Consider the following 19,435-nt stretch of genomic DNA (forward strand, 5'->3'; position numbering starts at 1 on the left):
TGCCTGAGATTTCACATGCCCTCCTGGCAGCTCTCAGCGGAGAACCTCAAAGCCCAGCTCTCTTGCTTTGTGTTTGGACAAACAGGCAGGATTAATACTCCAGAGCTCCCTTGTAGAATCAGGTGGAAGCTTCCTTCCTCAGGACTTCACCTGACATGACACCTGTGCTTAGTTTGTTCCCCCTACCTGTCCTGTTTCTCCTCCTCTTTACTGACCTTCCCATGTGAGCACTTCCTTCAGAAGTCACCTGTACAGGGACCTGTGTCGGGGCCTGCTCTTGGTAACTCCAATCTAAGTCAGTAGTAATCATCATTGCTCAATGAGCCCTTTCTTCAGGCTCTAATGAAACAGAAGAAATAGGCTGCTTTCTATAAAAATAAAATCTCAGTGTTCTAGGTATTACAGTGTAGCACGATGGGTGAGAGTAGGGACTCTGGAGTCAGCCTGCTTGTAATGAAACCCAACTTAGCCTTTGCGAGCCTTGGATTACTCATCTGTACAATGGAGCTAATAATAATGACTAGGGCACAGAATTCTTTTGAGGCCACGTGGAATATCATAGCACTACACATACTGTCCAGCACACAACAAATACTCTATGAAAGTCAGTTATTATTAGTGTCATTAATATTAGTATGTTGTCCAATGCCCGTGGACCCAACTGCTGCTACTTATAAATTCCAATAAGGCATTTTCTTTGTAAATTACAGAGGAACAAGTGCTACCGGCTGCTCTGCTCATCAAACTACCAGATAAGGTTTTCTACTTGTAGGTAATATTTGAAAATCAGTACTTTTAATTACAGTGTAAAGTAAGGGACACATCCTGCTCTAGAACTTCAGCAGTAAGTTAGCTACATGGCTGTGCTCTGAAATCAGGCACACCTGGGCTGTACTCCCAAATACACTGCTTTCTGACTCTTGGAGATATTATTATTGACTCACCCAATCACATTAGCAATCATTATCTCCAAAAGTTATTGTGAAGATTAAACAAAACTGTGCATACAAAGCACTTAGCTACTCCTTGTTAAGAACTTTCTATGTACCAGGCACTGGGCTATTATCATCCATAGCCTAATTCCGCAGAACAGCAGAGAGATTCCAAACATCACTAGGATACCTTTGCCTTGACAACAAATACAGCCATGGTGCCAATCCCCAGAAGCTAATCTTTTAGAAGATAATCACCTGGTTCTTTCCTTGGCCGTTGAATTCAACCTTCTTGGGTCAGTTTGCTAGAAACCAACCCCCACCAGCATAAAGAAATACCAAGAAAAATGAGCCGCTCCGTTGCTGCTGAAAGTAGGGAGAGCTGCATCCTCTTACAGACTCCCTGCATGCTTGATCCAAGCAAGTTTCCATTTTAGCTTCAGCACCATCCAATCAGTGCTTTGTAGGTATGGCCACATGTCTGGGTTGAAGCTGCCAGTGTTTGCGCCTCTGGCTGGGAGCCCTCCTGGTAGACACTGTGTATGTGCTAGCCTCGGGCCCGCAGGCTGTCAGAGCTCAAAGGAAAAACAAATCTCTTCTGTGCGGGCCATGAAAGCCTCACCGAGGAGCCTTTCTGCTCTGCTTGGGGAGGAAGGAGAAAGAAAAAACAAAAACCACACACTCTGCGGGACTGAGTAAATACTTGGAATCTGCCTGCCTCACCAACTTGGTTTGACCAAATAAGAACTCTCCTTATTTAAGTATTTAATAGATGATCAATACTCAGATTGTATTTCCATGAGCTGCAGAGTTCCTATTTAGTGGCACAGATTTTTTTTAATACAAACTTTTTTCTTTAATTTTTGCCACATTCGGCAATTGCTATCAGATGCTGAATATCTGTGGTCACACACTCAGCTTCCTGTTTATAAATGGGCTGTTTTCAGTGAGTCAGCAGTTTCGTGCTCTGCACAGAGTAATAACCAGCCATGTCAGGGCCAAGAAGGTCAAACGGGCATTGTGAATGGCCAGCATCCACCGGACCTCGTGGTTTGCGTGAACCAGTACTCACACTGCATGTGGCTGGACATAAGCTACAATAATTTGTCCCAGTGAGTTTTGTGGTTTCTCATCTAGTTTTGGGCTAGACTGTTGCCAAAGATAAACAAAGCCAGACACTAAAGTGGTAAGGACAGATTTTAATCAGTAATGAGCACTTCAATAGGGAAAAGAGTTTAGTGTGAACCAAACGCCACTTTGATTTGTACGGAGGTAACTGGGCATTTCAAAGGGAGAATGAGGGACCAGGGAGGAGGGCCGGTGGGGCTCAGTCGGGTCAGGGAAGTGATAAATTACAAAGGGTGGTCAGTGTAAATGCAATGATGCTGATCAGGCCAGCTGTGTCTGCTAGCTGGCAATTGTGGAAATTAGGATTCTATCCTTCCGCAGAGACCAGGAGGCAGTGTGATGATTACATTTAAAAGAATGGCTTTCAAGTCCTTGAGGAGGATGTTCCTGACTTGTAGGAGATACATCTCAAAGGCACAGAAAAAGAAATGATAATTGCAAGCATTTTTTAGTAAATGCTCTGAGAAAGGGTGGTTGGGGCCTATCGTCAGGTGTTGGCTACAATGAATAGTAAATTCTCCTGGCAGCCTCGAGCTTTCTCAGGCAGACACTTTAAAGAAGGCCAGGATTACACTTGGGATGGGGCCTTGAGCTGTTGGAAGCTTTGTTAGTGTCTGTTCAAGACTGGATAGGCTAAGGTTGAGGCCTAGCTGAGAAGAGGGCTCAGAGGAACCCGGCTGGAGTTGGTCAAGGAGAGTCTGTGTCACAGGGAAGCAGCCCAAAGTCTGTCTTTAGCACTTTCCTCACTTCCTTTGGTGCTACTGCTTCCCCACCTAACCTAGCAGGCCCCCATCACACCCCCTGGCCTCCAAGCTGCTAGCTGGGCTGGAACTTCAAATGCTCGATCTCATTAAAGAGCATCTGGGCTTTTCCCCTCCCTCCTCCTCTGGCCCCACACATGCTGCTACATCAGCCTGGATGTGACTTTTCTTCCCTTCCCTCTGCACTCCTTGTAAGCCAGCTCTGCACCTCTTTCAGAATTCAGCTACTCTCCCTCTTCCTTGGAAAAGCCTTCCCTGACCTTCAAGAGCTGGGGTTGGCATTCCTACAGCTCTGCTTTTCCCCCTATAACATTTATCACACTGAATTTTAGTGATTATTTAGGCATCTGCTTCCCCTGCCAAATTGTAAGCCACATGAGGGCAGGGACTGGGCTCAATTCATCCTTGTCCCCCCAGCACTTAGCAACAATAGGTGCTCAATAAGTGCTTGCTGAGCAAATGAATGGACGGGACCCCTCCTTCCATGCCTCCTCTCAGGACATTGTTCTTGTGTTACTTCACCTCTCTGTGCCTAAGTCTTCCAGTCTGTCAAAAGGGTGAATGATGATCTTCCTCTCATAGGCTGGTTGGGAGGGTTAAGTGAGTTCTTGTACAGTGCTTAGAACAGAGCCTGGCACAGGGGATGCTCAGTAAGTACCACTGCTTCTATTGTTTGTTCCAGGCATGCAATTAGATGCTCTCTGCTGGTGATTTGTTGAGTGAATGAATAAATGTCCAGCATAATACTTGCCTTCACTGCTTTTGTTTTCTAATCTAGAGGAATGACTTAGAGGGAAACAGTGCCTTTCCTCTAACCTGAACCCTACTGGCTGGTGTTCTGACTTACAACATGCCACGTGGAGGGATTGTCAAGTCCCTGATATGAAATGGCATAGTATTTGCATATAACTTATGCACATCCTCCTGTGTACTTTAAATCACCTCTAGATTCCTTATAATACCTAATACAATGTAAATGCTACATAAATAGTTGCTATACTGTATTGTTTAGGGAATAATTAAAGGGAAAATTTTTCATGTTCACTAAAGACACAATTTTTTTTTAATGTTTTTGATCCATAGTTGGTTGAATCCATGGATGCAGAACCTGCGGATACAGAGGGCTGACTGTATTTGGTCCCGTTTACAAATTTGAATATATTCAAATATTTCAAAAGACATTTATACTTTTAATTTTTATTTTGACTTAAAGGCTTTCCACTTTGTTTCCATTTCATATTTCTTTCTTTTTTTTTTTTTTTTGTCTTTTTTGTGACCGGCCGCACCGCGCTCAGCCAGTGAGTGCATCCGCCATCCTTATATAGGATCCGAACCTGCGGCGGTGCTCCCAGTGCCGCACTCTCCCGAGTGCGCCACAGGTCGGCCCCCATTTCATATTTCTAACTCCCAAAATTAGAAATTTATTAGATTTATAAGAATTACTTAAATATGGTAAACCTAAATTGTCTTAATTGTTCCAGTAGTATATAGAACAGTAAGATCTTTACTTAAAAATAAGAAGTTAAAATCAATTACTCAATTACACACTTTATACTGGAGTAATATGGCTGACTTTTTATTCTAATAAGCTCAGTTCTCTTAAACATTATAAGTATATGGAATAGAAAACATTTACAGGCCCAAGATAAGGCAGAAGCATACCTGGGGTCCTAGGCAGGAGCTGTGGGAAGCCCACACCACCCAGCAAAAGGCAGGAGCATGCTGAAATTACCACTTCTACATGGGTGTATCTCAACACAATAAAAGCCATCTATGACAAACCCACCAACAATATTATCCTGCCTTAAAGAAGAAGACAAGGATGCCCACTCTCACTATTCCTATTTCACATACTATTGGAAGTACTAGCCAGAGCAATCAGGCAAGAGAAAGAAATAAAGGGCATCCAGATTGGAAAAGATGAAGTCAAACTGTCCTTGTTTGCAGATGACACGATCCTATATAAAGGAAAACTTAAAAACTCTACAAAAAACTCTTACAGCTGATAAACAATTTCAGTAAAGTTGCAGAACACAAAATCAACACAACAAAATCAGTAGAATTTTTATATTCCAATAGCAGACTAGCAGAAAAAGAAATCCAGAAAGCAAGCCCACTTACAATAGTCACCAAAAACATAAATTCAACCAAGGACGTGGAAGATCGCTCCACTGAGAACTACAAATCACTGCTGAGAGAAATTAAAGAGGGCACAAAAAGATGGACACAAAAAGACATTCCATGCTCTTGGATTGGAAGAATTAACATTGTGAAAATGTCCATACTATCCAAAGTGATCTACAGATTCAATGCAATCCCCATCAAAATAGCAATGACATTATTCACAGAAATAGAAAAAACAATCCTAATATTCATAGGGAACACAAAAGACCCCAAATAGCCAAAGCAATCCTGAGCAAAAATAAATGAATAAATAAAAATAAAGCCAGAGGCATTACACTACTTGACTTCAAATTATACTACAAAGGTATAACTAAAACAGCATGGTACTGGCATAAAAAGAGACACTTGAACCAATGGAACAGAATAGAGAACCCAGAAATCAACCGACATACTTACAGGCAACTGATATTTGACAAGGGCAACAGGAGCATACACTGGGGAAAGGACAGCCTCTTCAATAAGCTGGGAAAACTGGACATCCACATGTAGGAGAATGAAGCTAGACACATACCTCTCCCCATAATGTCAACTCAAAATAGATTAAAGACATATATAAGACCCCAAACTACAAAACTCCTAAAAGAAAACATGAAGGGGGAACACTTCAGGTAGTAGGACTGGGCAATGACTTTATAAAATAGACCCCAAAAGCACAGACAACAAAAGAAAAAATAAACAAATGGGATTATATCAAACAAAAAAGTTTCTGCACAGCAAAATAAACAGAGTGAAAAGACAACCTGAAGAATGGGAGAAAATATGCACAAATTGTGCGTCCAACAAGTTATTAATATCCAGAACATACAAGGAACTCAAACAACTTAACAGCAAAAAAAATAAGTAACCCAATTAAAAAATTTGCAAAGGAGCTAAATAGGCAATTCTCAAAGGAAGATACACAAATGGCCAACAGACACATGAAAAAATGCTCAACATCACTAAGCATCAGGCAAGTGCAAATCAAAGCTACACTGAGATATCACCACACTCCAGTTAGACTGGCCATTATCAAAAAGACAGAGAATAACAAATGCTGGTGAGGATGCAGAGAAAGTGGATCCCTCCTGCACTGTTGGTGGGACTGTAAATTAGTGCAGCCATTATGGAAAATGGTGTGGAGAATCCTCAAACAAATACAGATAGAGCTGTCATATGATCCAGCAATCCTGCTGCTATGTATATACCCAAGGGAATGGAAATCATCATGTTGAAGGGATACCTGCACTCCCATGTTTATCGTGGCTCTGTTTACAATTGCTAAGAGTTGGAACCAACCTAAATGTCCATAGATGGATGACTGGATAAGGAAAATAAGTTATATATACACAGCACAATACTACTCTTCCATAAAAAGGAATGAAATTCTTTCATTTGCAGCGACATGGTTGAACTTAGAGAAAATTAGATTAAGTGAAATAAGCCAGGCACAGGAAGAGAAATATCACACATCCTCACTTATAAGTGGGAGCTGAAAACAACAACAACAAATAAACAAAAAAAGAAAGAAAGACACAACAATCACAATAATTCATTGAATTTTCAAAAGGAAAGAATGGAACTGAGGCCACCAGAGGTTGGAAGGGTAAGGGAGGGTTAGCGAGAAATTGGTAAAAGGCCACAAAAAATGATTACATTATGTAATGATAAATATAGTAATAAAAGAAAATATTTTCATATAATTATAATACTTAATATAAAATATTAAAATTATTTCTTGAAGTCCTTAAAAATTTTTATATGTAATTCCAAATCTTCCTAGTTCCACTAAGGAAACTGCTATATTACCCTCCACAATAGTTAGGGTTAACCTTTTCAGCCTGCTTGTGGTTGTATTAGACCAAACCAGGGCCAGGATGTCCTGGCCAGGGTGGGAGACACTGGTGGGACGTATCTAACCCCATTTTTAGTTGCTTCATATTGGACAACATAACCTTAAGGAGATGGCCTCTACTTTTTAAGGTCAAGTTATAAGTTTCCTAATTCTTTCGTCTTCTCAAAGACTGAGACTCATACTCAAGATTATCACTTGACTAAGGCCCCTTGAAAAAGACACACATAGTTTAAGAAGCAAAGAAAGGCAAAATCCAAAGAGGAACTTGTATCTTTTCATGTCTGTGAGTTCTCTGACCATAAGAATATTAAAACGCTCTGTGGTGGAATTTTACACAGCCTTCATGGCTTCTCTGATTAGTCAGTCATTCCTTGCAAGGCCATTCAGCTGACGCACAAGTGTGATGTGTTTTATCTGTCCATGTTGGCTTCTACTGAGGACCATCCTGGACAAACAGTCCTGACCCAGAGCCTTGGCTGGGCTGCCCTGTCTGGCAGCCTTTGTGTGAATTACTAGAAGATGCCTTTTCCTCCAAGCTGAAGGCACCACACACAAGGCTCTTACTTGCAGAGGTGAGTAGAAGGAATAAGTTTCAGACTTCATTCATCTGTGGATCCAGGCATCTTGTGAGGGACAGACAGCATGACTGTCCATGGCAGCCTTTCCCCCACCCTCTCATCTTTGAGAACCAAAGATCTTTCCAGAACCAAAGATGAGACCCCCCAGGCACTGGGCAACCCTTGCATAAAAGGGCAGGAGAAAAGAGAGAGGGATGATCCTGAGTTAACTGTTTACCCAAACGAGACTGAGAAATTCCAGAAATGTCAAGTTACCCTCCTTGGGCCGGAAGATTTCTTCTACAGAGCACAAGTCTGGGCTGAAAGCCAGGTTCAGTTACAAGGAAATAGTACATCTTTGGATACCCACCACTCAGGAAGGCATCAAGGTCACATTACTCAGCCTGTCTGAGCCTCAGTTTCCACATCTGTAAAATGGGATGTCCTCTAGACCAATGTTTCTCAAAGGCACACAGAAATCACCTAGAAATCCTGTTGAAATGCAGTTTCTCTCCAGTTGGGATGCGTAGGGTCTGGGATGCTGCGTTTCTAACAAGCTCTCAGTTGTGGCCAGCCCCTGCACCACACTTTGAGTACCAAAGGAATGGAGACAATTGTAAGGTCTGCTACTTTATGTCACAAATTACCTGGTGTGAACAATCACCTAATTGTCTCATGCTGAGGACCTGCCCTACAAAACTAGAAATTGCTTTGTAGTTAAGCTCTACATCTAAGAGCTAGCAAGCAGAAAAATTTCTATATTTTTGAAGAAATATGATCCATTTCTCTCATCCCCTTTGGCCTCCCACACTCCCAACCCCAATCCCATTTCTCTCTCTCTCTCTCTTTTTCTTTCTTATCATTTCATAATATCTGTGGCAAAGAGAAAAAAATGACAGGGTTACCAGAATCAAAGCTGAATGCATGAGAGAATCTTGAAAAATATGTAAAAATATGTTTTTGTGATAAACTTTAAATGAGTGACTATGGAGGTTGGGTGTGGGTACTGATGAGTATGTTAGAGAAAACTGGGTAGATGATGAAACATCTTAATGAAACATGACATTAAACACCAACACCACATATTATGTTGACCAATTCAGAAAATATATTTTGACCCAAAACATTTGAAATAGAGATTGTCTCAGAAAATCCAAGGCAATAATTTCCTGCAATGTTGATTTTATAGAAGATGTCACTCCAAGTCTCCTGAGGAGGAGAGAAGAGATATATAGGCTACATACACGTACCTGTACACATACATTTGCAGACATACATACATACACACATACCCCACGCACACACGCATGCACACACTTTTTAAATTGGCAAGAAACTAAAAAAAGAAATTAGTAAGGAACATCCTTTAATAGAAGCTTCACTTCCTTTCTCACAAAATTATCAAGGCTCTCTTTAGTTCCCTTCCCTCCTGCCCATGCCGAGTGACCCCGTGTGCTCTGACATGCCCCAGGCTTCCGTCAGTCAACTTCACTTTGGTTGCCGTTCCCTGATTCACTGAGAGGCCCAGACCAGTACAGACTCAAATGTGCAGCGTCCTGCCAGCTTCCCTCTGCAGAGAGCACCACGAAAAGGCCAGTGGCTAAGCTTCACCTCTCCTGCCCTGAAGTTTTATTGGGCATTGTGCCAAGGCATGCTCTTAGGGCTCCTGGCTGGGGGTGCTTTGGGGGCATGACCCTTCTGTCCCCAGCCTTCTACAAGAACTGCCTGCTTGATGCCAAGAGAGTGTGAGTCACCCGCTCTTCTGCAGCATGAACTCTCATTTAGAGATTACAAACAGATCCACCAAGTTTTATAAGCTCCTTGATAATAAAAGTGGGTCTGGCCTACAAGGTTAAAATGACCCTGGGCCCATATTGCAGGAGGCAGCAGTCCCTTGTCCTTTAATATGATTCTTTTATGTTGTCCTTTAATTCTTCCTAAGGAAGAGGGGATGGTTCTCCTTCTAGTTTTTGATTTTTCTCTTCACAGGTTTGTGATCTGGTCTAACCTCAAGAATTTTCTTGTGGCATCAATGAGGGAAAACAATATCTATCTTTGATTTTAAAATAGCTGGCCAAAGAAACCTGTCCTAGAGGACACTTGTACTTAGAAAGCTAGCCCTTCCTCTTTCCTTCCTTCCTTCCTTCCTTCCTTCCTTCCTTCCTTCCTTCCTTCCTTCCTTCCTTCCTTCCTTCCTTCCTTCCTTCCTTCCTTCCCTCCCTCCCTCCCTCCCTCTCTCCCTCTCTCCTTCCCTCTCTCATTCACACACATCTACCACAGGAGCAAAGATCTACAGTAGGCTTATGAGACACACAAAGACACATTTCCTTTACTGAATGTCAAACTACTAGAAGGCATAGTTAAGGTACCAACACAAATGCCTTCCATTTAAACAGCCTAAGAGAATTTTTAATGAAATGCTAAAAGATTTCAGAGAAAGATGAGTGTATTGGTGAGCAGAAAAACACAACTGAGAAGTGTGTTTCCTCTATACTCTTTTTCAATAACAAACAACACAGAAGACTGATTTCTGTGACCAAATAAATGTGTGGGTATCTCCTTGCAATTCTCTGAACCCATGACTTTGGTGTTATAAGGCTGTGCTCTAACAAAGTTCCTTATAGTTAATATTTCTGTCATACTTCTCAAATACCTGATACATAGCACCAATGATACATAGCACCTAATGAATTCTTTCCCACCAGTGTATTATTCCAGTTCTTCATTAGTTGAAAGCTTTAACAATTGCTTTACTACACGGTGCCAGGGGCTATCTGTTGCTCACCTACCACCAGCAACAGGGTCCTTTTTGCCAGGTGGATGTTGGATGATTAAGTTCCAAAATCTCATCTCAGTGTTTGCTTTCTCAACCACTCCTGGGACCACTGTTGCAATTCGGTTTTCCCAGGAAGCACACCCTGGAATGGAAATTGTTGTGCAGAAAATGTATTAGGGAATGCTCTTGGGATCAACATTTGTGGAAGGAAAGGAAGCAGGATTGAGTAGAGGAAGACGCTGAGTTGTGATACACGTTGAATGGAGGATTCAGACAATTCTGAAACTGGGATGACCTTTCAGAGTTGTTCTGAGTTGAAGGCAAGTTGTCAGTCACTGGATAAGGACCACCTGATGAAGGGGGTGTAAGCTAGGCCAAGGCTGCTCTAATCAGTTACGGCAATCACTGCAGGGGGCTGACACCGAGGGCTTCTGCCTGCAGCACTCCAAGTGGCTGGGGGAGTCCGTCTTTCATTCCTGAAGACTGGGTGGGAAGTGTCTACCATGTAATCTTAAAGCCTAACTACAAATCAGGGCACTTTTACCCAACTTGAGAAAGAGCCTATTTCGGGCTAACATCCTTCCTCTGGAAGCCTATTATGAAATAAACATAGATCCTTGGCCTTCTGTTCTGTAGAAAAGGAGAACTCTTTGGTAGATTTTAGCTCACAGGCAAGTAATCAGTTAATGGCACTTATTAGATGTGCTATTAGATGTGAGTGCGTAGTGAATAATGTGGAGCTTATTAGATGTGAGCACATCGTGACTATGTACTCAGTCATTTCTCTCAGGACAAAGGGAGAAAAAAGAAAATTTTACACGTTTCTAAATGTGTCTTTGAAGAAGCACACGTGATACTTGGTCACTGTTGCCAATACTTAGGTTGAGTTTTGAAGTAGTAATCCCACTGCTATTAAAGGCTAAAGAATTTTTTCTTTCTTTCTTTCTTTCTTTTTTTTTTTTTTTTTTTTGGTTTGTAAGGTATGCTGCTTAGCCTTGGCAAAATTTTCAAATAGTCTTGGGTTCATATTGGTAGATACTGTCGGACACCAAAGACATGGGTTTAATGTACACTGGCCCACAGTGGGCCCTGGGAGGACACATGGGACATCATCAGTCTCAATTCCTCTGGCTTCTTGGACAAGTAGGGAGTGGGTGTGTGATAGAACTGCTACCTGAGCTCTTTCAAGGAGCCAGATATTTTCAAGTCTAGTAACTCCCTCCTCTCCTACCACATGTTTATTATTCTCTAATGCGTGCCACTGCCACAGAGACCCCTCCCACCACCACCTTGAGGCACAGTGGCCTGCCTGACAACCTGGGATGGGGAAGAAGACAATGTTCTACAGGGGAGCCAGGTACCTGCCTGCTGGGACCATGGCTGCTCCAGGAGACAGCTAACAATTGGAGGAGACTTGAGAGCTCTTCTCTCTCCTAAGGATGTTTCAGTTTTCCACCAAGTGGATCTACTCTAGTTAGGAAAGGAGATCCGGAGTCAGGAATATTCACTCTCCACCAAATTGTCATTTGACCATTCTGTTGAGTGAATCTGCTTGGTTTGACCAAATGACTTTTGGCCCAATGCTATTGGCTGGATAAATTTCTTCTAAATTATTTGGACCCATTTCCCCTTGGCTTCCTCCCTGACTAATGAAAACATAGAAAAAAATTATTAACCAAGTCATCAATAAAAAGATTGAATAAGACAAAGATTTCTCTATTCCCACCCCCACATAGCCTTGTCCAGTATTATTACTCAATACATTCTTTCTGACTGGTGAATAAAATACTTTATGGGAATATCCAAATTCTAGCCTTAAAGTTACCACAAAACGAGGAGCTTGAAAAGAGAATGAAAAAAGATATATGAGCACATCAGCTCTTTGATTATTTGGGATAGCCTTTGAATAATAAAGTATGTTAATACATGTAAACACACTTAAATAGCATTTATTAAATGCCTACTTTGTGCTAGAAATTGTTCAATTTATTATTATTTTATGAAATGAAACTATGGCAATTGGAAAATATCATTCCCCTAATACGTATATTAAAATGTAGTGAGTAATGGGTTGTGTTTATAATTCAGTTAATCATAACACAAGAAATTATATTTATTTAGTGATTGTATTTAATTGATGCTGATATGATATTTCAGGTTGCTGCTGCCTGAATAGAATGACACTAAATAGTGTTAAGGAAAAAAATGTCTAGAGAATTGCTGTTGACTCACCTGTACCTAGAAAGTGCCTGAATGCTGAGCTACAATGTCCATCCCTTGGAATTTTCTAATTCTGTAAAAGGAATACATTACTTACTGCTGTGCAGGTATTTGGAGCTTGAAGCTAACATCTTTCTCCTAGAAGGCTAATTTATGTGCAAAAGCAACTTTTGTCAGACCAGCTGTATAGAAGAGTCTGAAAGTGAAACCAAGAATCTGGGTTGAGTTGTCTGAGATGTACCAGCTACTAACCATAGTATCGTGGCTGTGTTACTCAAACTCTTGGCTTTAGAGTGAAATGGAGACAGAAATGCATACTGTCAGGGTTATTGTAAGGATTGAGTGGGAAAACTGTGATATATGCAATAAGTGGCAGGTGTCCTTACTGTTATTGCTGTTGTTATTAGCTGGAGTTCCCAGGAGATGTGAAAAAATGAGTTCTCTTTTAGTGAACCAGCCCTGCTCTGTGTCTCTGATTTCTCATTCATAAAATGTGAATAATAACAGTATCTACTCTGTTGACTCTTGTCAGGATTAAACAAATTAATACATGTAACCCCCTTAGAATAGTGCTTGGCGCACGGTAAGCCCATTATAAAAGGTCATATGCTTTCAATTCAAGCTAAATTTCTTCGACCAAGTCACAAAGATATAAACTACTTTTTCTTCAAAGGTAGATTTTATTTAGTTAAAGTATTATATCATCTTTTCCTACTCCTTGGCCACAGATTTTTGCTCTTTATAAAGCTTTTCCTGACTAACTGGAAGAGACCAGGTAAGCTGGTTCTGTAGAAAGAGCACCAGTCATAGCTAATGAGCAGTGGAAGGCTGGATCCCATGCTGCCCCGGGCAAGTAACTCTCTGAACCTTGGTTTTCTCTTCTTTCAAGTGGGAATAACATCTACACCCTGAGCACCTCCCTGGGTGGTTTAAAGATCATGTGGGATACTGGCATAGTCAGTGCTCATGAAGAAGGCTTGGTTCCTCTCAGTCTACAAAAGTGACCCTCAGGCCTCTTCCTCACCTCTTGCATTGGATGTGAATGAAGCAGCTATTTGGTGTGCTCCTGGGACCCGCTAAGGGTGATAACTCCTGGAGGATGGTGTTCAAATTGCTTAATCTTAACACACAAAATACTTCAGAAAATACCATTGAAAGATGATTAAGCACTTTATCTAAAAGTACTGGACACTAAAGCTCAATGATGAAAAAAGTTTTAGGGATTGTGTCTGTTATAGACTAAATTGTGTTCCCTCAAAATTTATTTTATTTTTATTATTTTGATATTATAATCTTTGTCTTTTATTAACCCATCACAGATTTTTTTTTAGTTTTTACAATTTCATTTATTTATTTATTTGCAGAATAATTAGTATATTTGACCTCACACAATGTAATCATTTCTTCTGGCACTTTACCAATTTCTCGCCAACCCCCCTCCCCTCCTCAAATGTATACGTTGAAGTCCTAACCCCCAGTACCTCAGAATGTGACTGTATTTGGAGACAGGGCCTTTAAAGAGGTAATTGCGTTAGAATGAGGTCATTAGGGTGGGTCCTAGTCCAATATAACTGGTGTCCTTATAAGAGGAAGTTTGGCACAGACACGTACAGAAGGAAGACCACGTGGAGACACAGGAAGAAGTCAGCCACCTACAAGCCAAGGAATGCCAAGTATTTCCGGCAACAGCAGAAGCTGGAAGAGCCAAGAAAGGATCTTCATCTTAGAGCATTCAGAGAGAGCTTGGCCCTGTTGATTTCAAACTTCTAGCCTACAGAACCGTGAGAATAATTTCCTGTTGTTCAAGCCACCCGGGTTGTGGACTTTGTTCTGGCAGTCCTAGTAGACTAACACAGTGTCCCAATAAGTTTCTGATAAGAAGCTCTCAGTCTGTGGAGCAGAGTCTCTCAAGTTGGGGAGGAGCGAGTAGGATTTGAGGAGGGGAGCTGGTCTCCACTCTCCTCTTCTTCAATCAGTGTAACTCTGTTTTATTGATACTATATATTAAACCTCCAAAACGAGATCTGTATCTACTAAGGATTTATAGTGAAAAAGAAGCCCGGAAGCTTCTCTCTAGTGTAGCTGACCCTGTCAATGCTCCACCCTAGGGATCCTCCTTTTCCTCTCACAGGCTCCCAAAAGCCCATCTGGAGCTTTGGCTGAGGGCAGCCCTCAAGCTGGTGCCAGAGTTTGCTTTGCCTGAACACAGAGAATGGAACCGGGGCAGCCAGCAGTCAGTGACTGACCTGCACAGCGGTGGAAATACTCCAGTTCTGTGGTCTCTCATCAGGACAGCTCTGAAGTCGCTAACTGCACTGTCTCCAGAGCTTCCCCATGGGATTTGGCCTGACACCGCACCCTTGCATAGCCTTCTATCCTTCTCTCTCCTTCTTTTCCTTCTCCCCTATAGACATTTCCTGACAAATCACTTTAATATAGGGTTTCTCAGCCTCTGCACTGTTGACATTTTGGGCTGGATAATTCTTGTAGGGGCTGTCATGTGCGTTGTAGGATGTTTGGCAGCATCCCTGGATGCTAGATGCCCGTGTCACCTCCCTTCCCTGCCCACGGTCATGACAATCAGAAGTGTCTTCAGACAATTCTACATGTCCCCTGGGAGACAAAAATCACCCCATTTAAGAACCACTGCTTGAATGTTACAAATGTGGATCCCTAAATTCTGAGAGTTTGCTAAAGTAGAGGAGCTAAATTAGAAGCTAAATTTCCCGATTCCTGGGCCACTGATTATTTTCTACTACATTTGTGTTTCCCAAACTTGTGTCATCACAGAAATCTAAATGTCTTTAAATGCAGGCTCTCAGATCCCTCTCCTGAAGGATCGATTCAGTAGATCTGGCAGAGGGCTCCTGGGCAATGGGCCTCAGTGATCCTCTTAATCAGGCAAGCTTGGGAAACTGCACCAAATGCTGATTCTCAGATAGTAATGTGGAGAGGAATCGTTGTGTGTATGAAGGGGTGGGGAGGAGGGATGGGTGGTGAATATATAAAATATAAATATATATCAATATAAATATGTATCAAATAAATTCTGGGTCTTGCATTCTAAGATTTTGATGGTCTTAATAAGCTTCCAAAAATTTTCTGATATAAGTGGTCTGAATCAATTGTTATAATTCTTTTCATTAAAGTACATGTGTTTGTTTATTTAACATGCACAGAGTGGTATCTCTAGATGCCTTCCCCTTCAGTGACATCAGGATCCCAGCAAGTGCATTCATAATACTCTATACTTCTCTTCTTCAGTACTTATTAATAATTTGTGTAGTGTCGGTCTTCTTTGCTAAGGTACAAGCGCTGTGAATTCATTGCCCATCTGTGACTACCTGGTTATGTTCCTCAAATCTAGCACCCTACCTTGCCTGGAGTGAGTGAGTGCTCAGTAAATGTCTATTGGTGAATGATATTAGATGGTAGGGTAATCAGAATAATGACACCACTCCCCAGAGATGTCCACATTCTAATCCTAGGAATTTTAACATGTTCAATATGAATATGAATATGTTATGTTACATGGCAAGGAAGAATTAAGATTGCAGATGGAGTTAAGATTGCTAATCAGGGGATTATATGATTTTCCTGGATTATACAGGTGGACCTAATATAATCACAGAGGCCCTTCAAAGTGAAAGAGGGAGGAAGAAGAGGAGGTCAGTGTCAAAGAGAGATTTGAAGATACTAAGCTGCTAGTTTTGAAGATGGAGGAAGGGGCCGTGATCCAAAGAATGCAGGTAGTCTAGAGAAGGTGGAAAAGGCTCTGGATTGTCCCCCAGAGCCTCCAAGAGGAATGCAGCACTGCTGTCACCTTGATTTTATCCCAGTAGAGCCCATTGTGGATTTCTGACCCCTAGAACTAAGAGGATAAGTTTGTGTTAAGCCACTAAGTTTGTGGTAATTTGTTACAGCGGCAATAGGAAACTAATACAGATGGTAATAGATGTGATAGTTCTTGCTAGCATTTACTGAATACTTACCTTCCGGCACTTTACCTCTATCCTTCCTCATCCTTGCAAAACTGTATTATCCTATTTTGCAGATGAGATAGCAGAGGCTCAGAAAGATTAAGTAATATGGCCAATGGCACACCCTTCGCAAGTGGTGGAGTTGGGCTGCAGCCTCTCAGATCTACACTTGTGACATCCTCATGCTATTCAAGGTGTGCTCCATGGATTGTTGCTGATTCATGTTGAAATAAGTAAAGAGATGAAGATTGCCTGTTTAGAAACTTTGTATAGTAATTCTTTTCTTTTTTCACATGTTGTTCTGATTATAATTTTGTAAGGGAATTTTATGTCTATTGAATCTAACAATAAAAAAATGGGGACTCATATCATTTTTCTTTCATTTTCTAGTAACCTATTCTTGCTGTACTTATGAAAATATTGGTCCACTGGACTGGAGGAAAAAAAAACTGCTTCCCCATCACAGACACCTTGGGAAGCACTGCACAGACCATGATGCCAAGATTTTGGGTTGTGATAGGTCCTGGCCTCTGGCTTTATCAATCCTCTCAAAGTGGGCAGAAGTGGGGCTTGGTCCATGATTGGTCAGGGCCTTCTTGGGGCTGGGTGGGGAGTAGAGGCAGCCTGGTACTAGAAGCATTCTCTTCCCTGGTTCTGCCCTCCTGTCACACTCCAAAGCCTCACCATTTCCACCTTCTCCCTTTCTTTTCAATCAAAGATTTTTAAGACTTATTTTAACTTTTTCTTCCCTTTGGTCAATTTATTTTCATGAGAGTGCATGCCCTTACATAATTCACATGGCCTCCATTTTTATGAGTCCAAGAATAAATGCATTTTTGGCTAACAACTAAGAATTATTTTTAGACTTATAGGGCTATATTTTTGTCTTTTGAAGAACATAATTTGAAGCAGATGCAGTTGCATGTGGCACTCTTTAATTCTGTACCCAGTTTCAGATGTCCTGCTGGCAAACTGCATCTCTTTAGAAATATGTTAACACTTTAATGAAAAGTGATGTGATACTAAGTCCCTCAATCTAGAGGGAGGAGCCATCCCAGGAACAAGGAACTGGAATCTTGCCTATTTATTCAAACTGCTTTGGATCAGCTGTGTTGACCTTTGCTTAGCTGTAGAGAGGGGCTTTTGCAGTAGGGGTGTCTAGCAAGCAAGTATTAATTACTGCTATTTTCCTACCATTCCCACCCAGTTCCATGATGGAGCAAGACCATGTCCTAGGGGAGCTTGTGTGATAGAAAGAGAAAGGACCCTACAACCTATTCCATTCATGAAATCTTCCACTTGTCAACAGTTAGATTTAGAAGTGACTTCTGCCATCATCTAGTTCAACATCTTAGAGTTGCACTCAATGGCACCATTTGGTTTTGCACTCAATGGACCACTATTTCCTAAGTGTCAAATAAGGTTTCTTGAGCATGTGATTGAGTAAATGAGTGAATGAATGAATGAGTGAAACTGAGACCCAGAGAAAATAAATTCTCTTGTCCAAGATGACAGAGTTCAGAAAATAACAACTCATTTTCATGCAGTCCAGCAGGCTTGCTTTCTGTACCAATGAAATAAAAGCTGGGACTGGCCATGGTTAAAATGCTCCAAGGCAGAGGGTTATTTCAGCTCTGCTGTGATTGGAGCTAGGCTGGTATATTCACTCTTTCCGAATAAAATAAAGTGTAAAGTTAAGACTAATTAAAAAAAAATCTTCCAAGTGTTGCAGATTTCACTTTCTATTAGGATCAAAATTAAGGTCAACAGCCTCCTGTGGCTAAACCCAAGCCTTTCTTTCTTTAAAAAATCATTTGGGGCTTAGGAAAAACTCCAGGTGGAATAAATGGAATGTAACTGGGATGTTGACCTGCCAATATCTGACTAGGAAAATGACCAGCTTGGAAAAGTGACCATCAGTTTCACCTGGTAGATGGGCAGCATGAAGGATGAACAAAATCTGTGATGTAGCCCCGAGAGGCCACTGCTGTCAGAAGACTTGCACTGATGGGCTGGTGACATGCCTTCTCAGAGCTTTTTCTTCATATGCAAAGTGATGACGACAGTGCTTTCCTCACAGAGTCGTCGTGACTAGGATTCTTAACTGTGCACGTGTGTAGGGATAATAATGGCTAAGATTTTTCCAACTCTTACTATGTGCTGTGAAAATTTTCAGAATCAAGAACTATCACAAAAGATCTGCAAAGCCACGTTCTTGCACAGAGGTCATCACAACCTTAACAAAAAAATACTTCTGCAAGGACATCTGCCCAGCAACTGCCTGTCCAACCTCAGACTGACATCATCCTTGTTATTGATCCTTGTAGCCAAAGTTAATTATCCCAATATGTAATCCTCCATCATTTTCCACTTATAACCCTTTACCTTCCTTTATGTCCCTGAATTCATACATAGTTTACTGTGGCACATATATTCCCATTGCACTGCCCTATATCTGAATAAACAGAATTTTCATTTAGAGAGCCTCTCTTTGTTTATTTAGGTTGACAGTGCTAAGCATGGTCTTGTTTTTTGTTTTTTGGTTTTTTTAAGCTAACTTATCTCAGAAGCAACTATGGGCAAATTATCCTTTTGGCCTTTATTTTTACTTTATTGAAAATAAACTTCTGGAAATTATTAATTTTATCTACATCACAAAATTGTTGTGAAGATTAAGTCATCTACAAATGTACTTACTCAAGTGTGTGACCCATGTTTAGTGCTTACTGGATGTTAGCTATTATGATCCATTATATTATATTGCCTGGTGATAATTAACAGTACACTATTAAAGATCCAATGAATATTCTCTGAATACGAAGGCAGAAGAAGAGGAGGTTGTGGTGACTATGGGACACTTCAGAGAAATGGAGATGCGCCACTTGTCTTCCATTTTGCCCCTCCATGCGCACGCTCCACACTTCTCCCTGCTCTGTGCCCAGGGAGGCTGACCTGCAAGCACATCAAGAGCTTCCCTCATCCTCAGGTTTCCTCTGTGCTCAGGTGATGCAGAGCCTGAGCAAAGAGGGAGGGAGGAGGAGAATGAGGTCGAGACATTTATTCCCC

This window comes from Cynocephalus volans, chromosome 2 (genome assembly GCF_027409185.1).
Source record: "Cynocephalus volans isolate mCynVol1 chromosome 2, mCynVol1.pri, whole genome shotgun sequence".
NCBI lineage: Eukaryota > Metazoa > Chordata > Mammalia > Dermoptera > Cynocephalidae > Cynocephalus > Cynocephalus volans.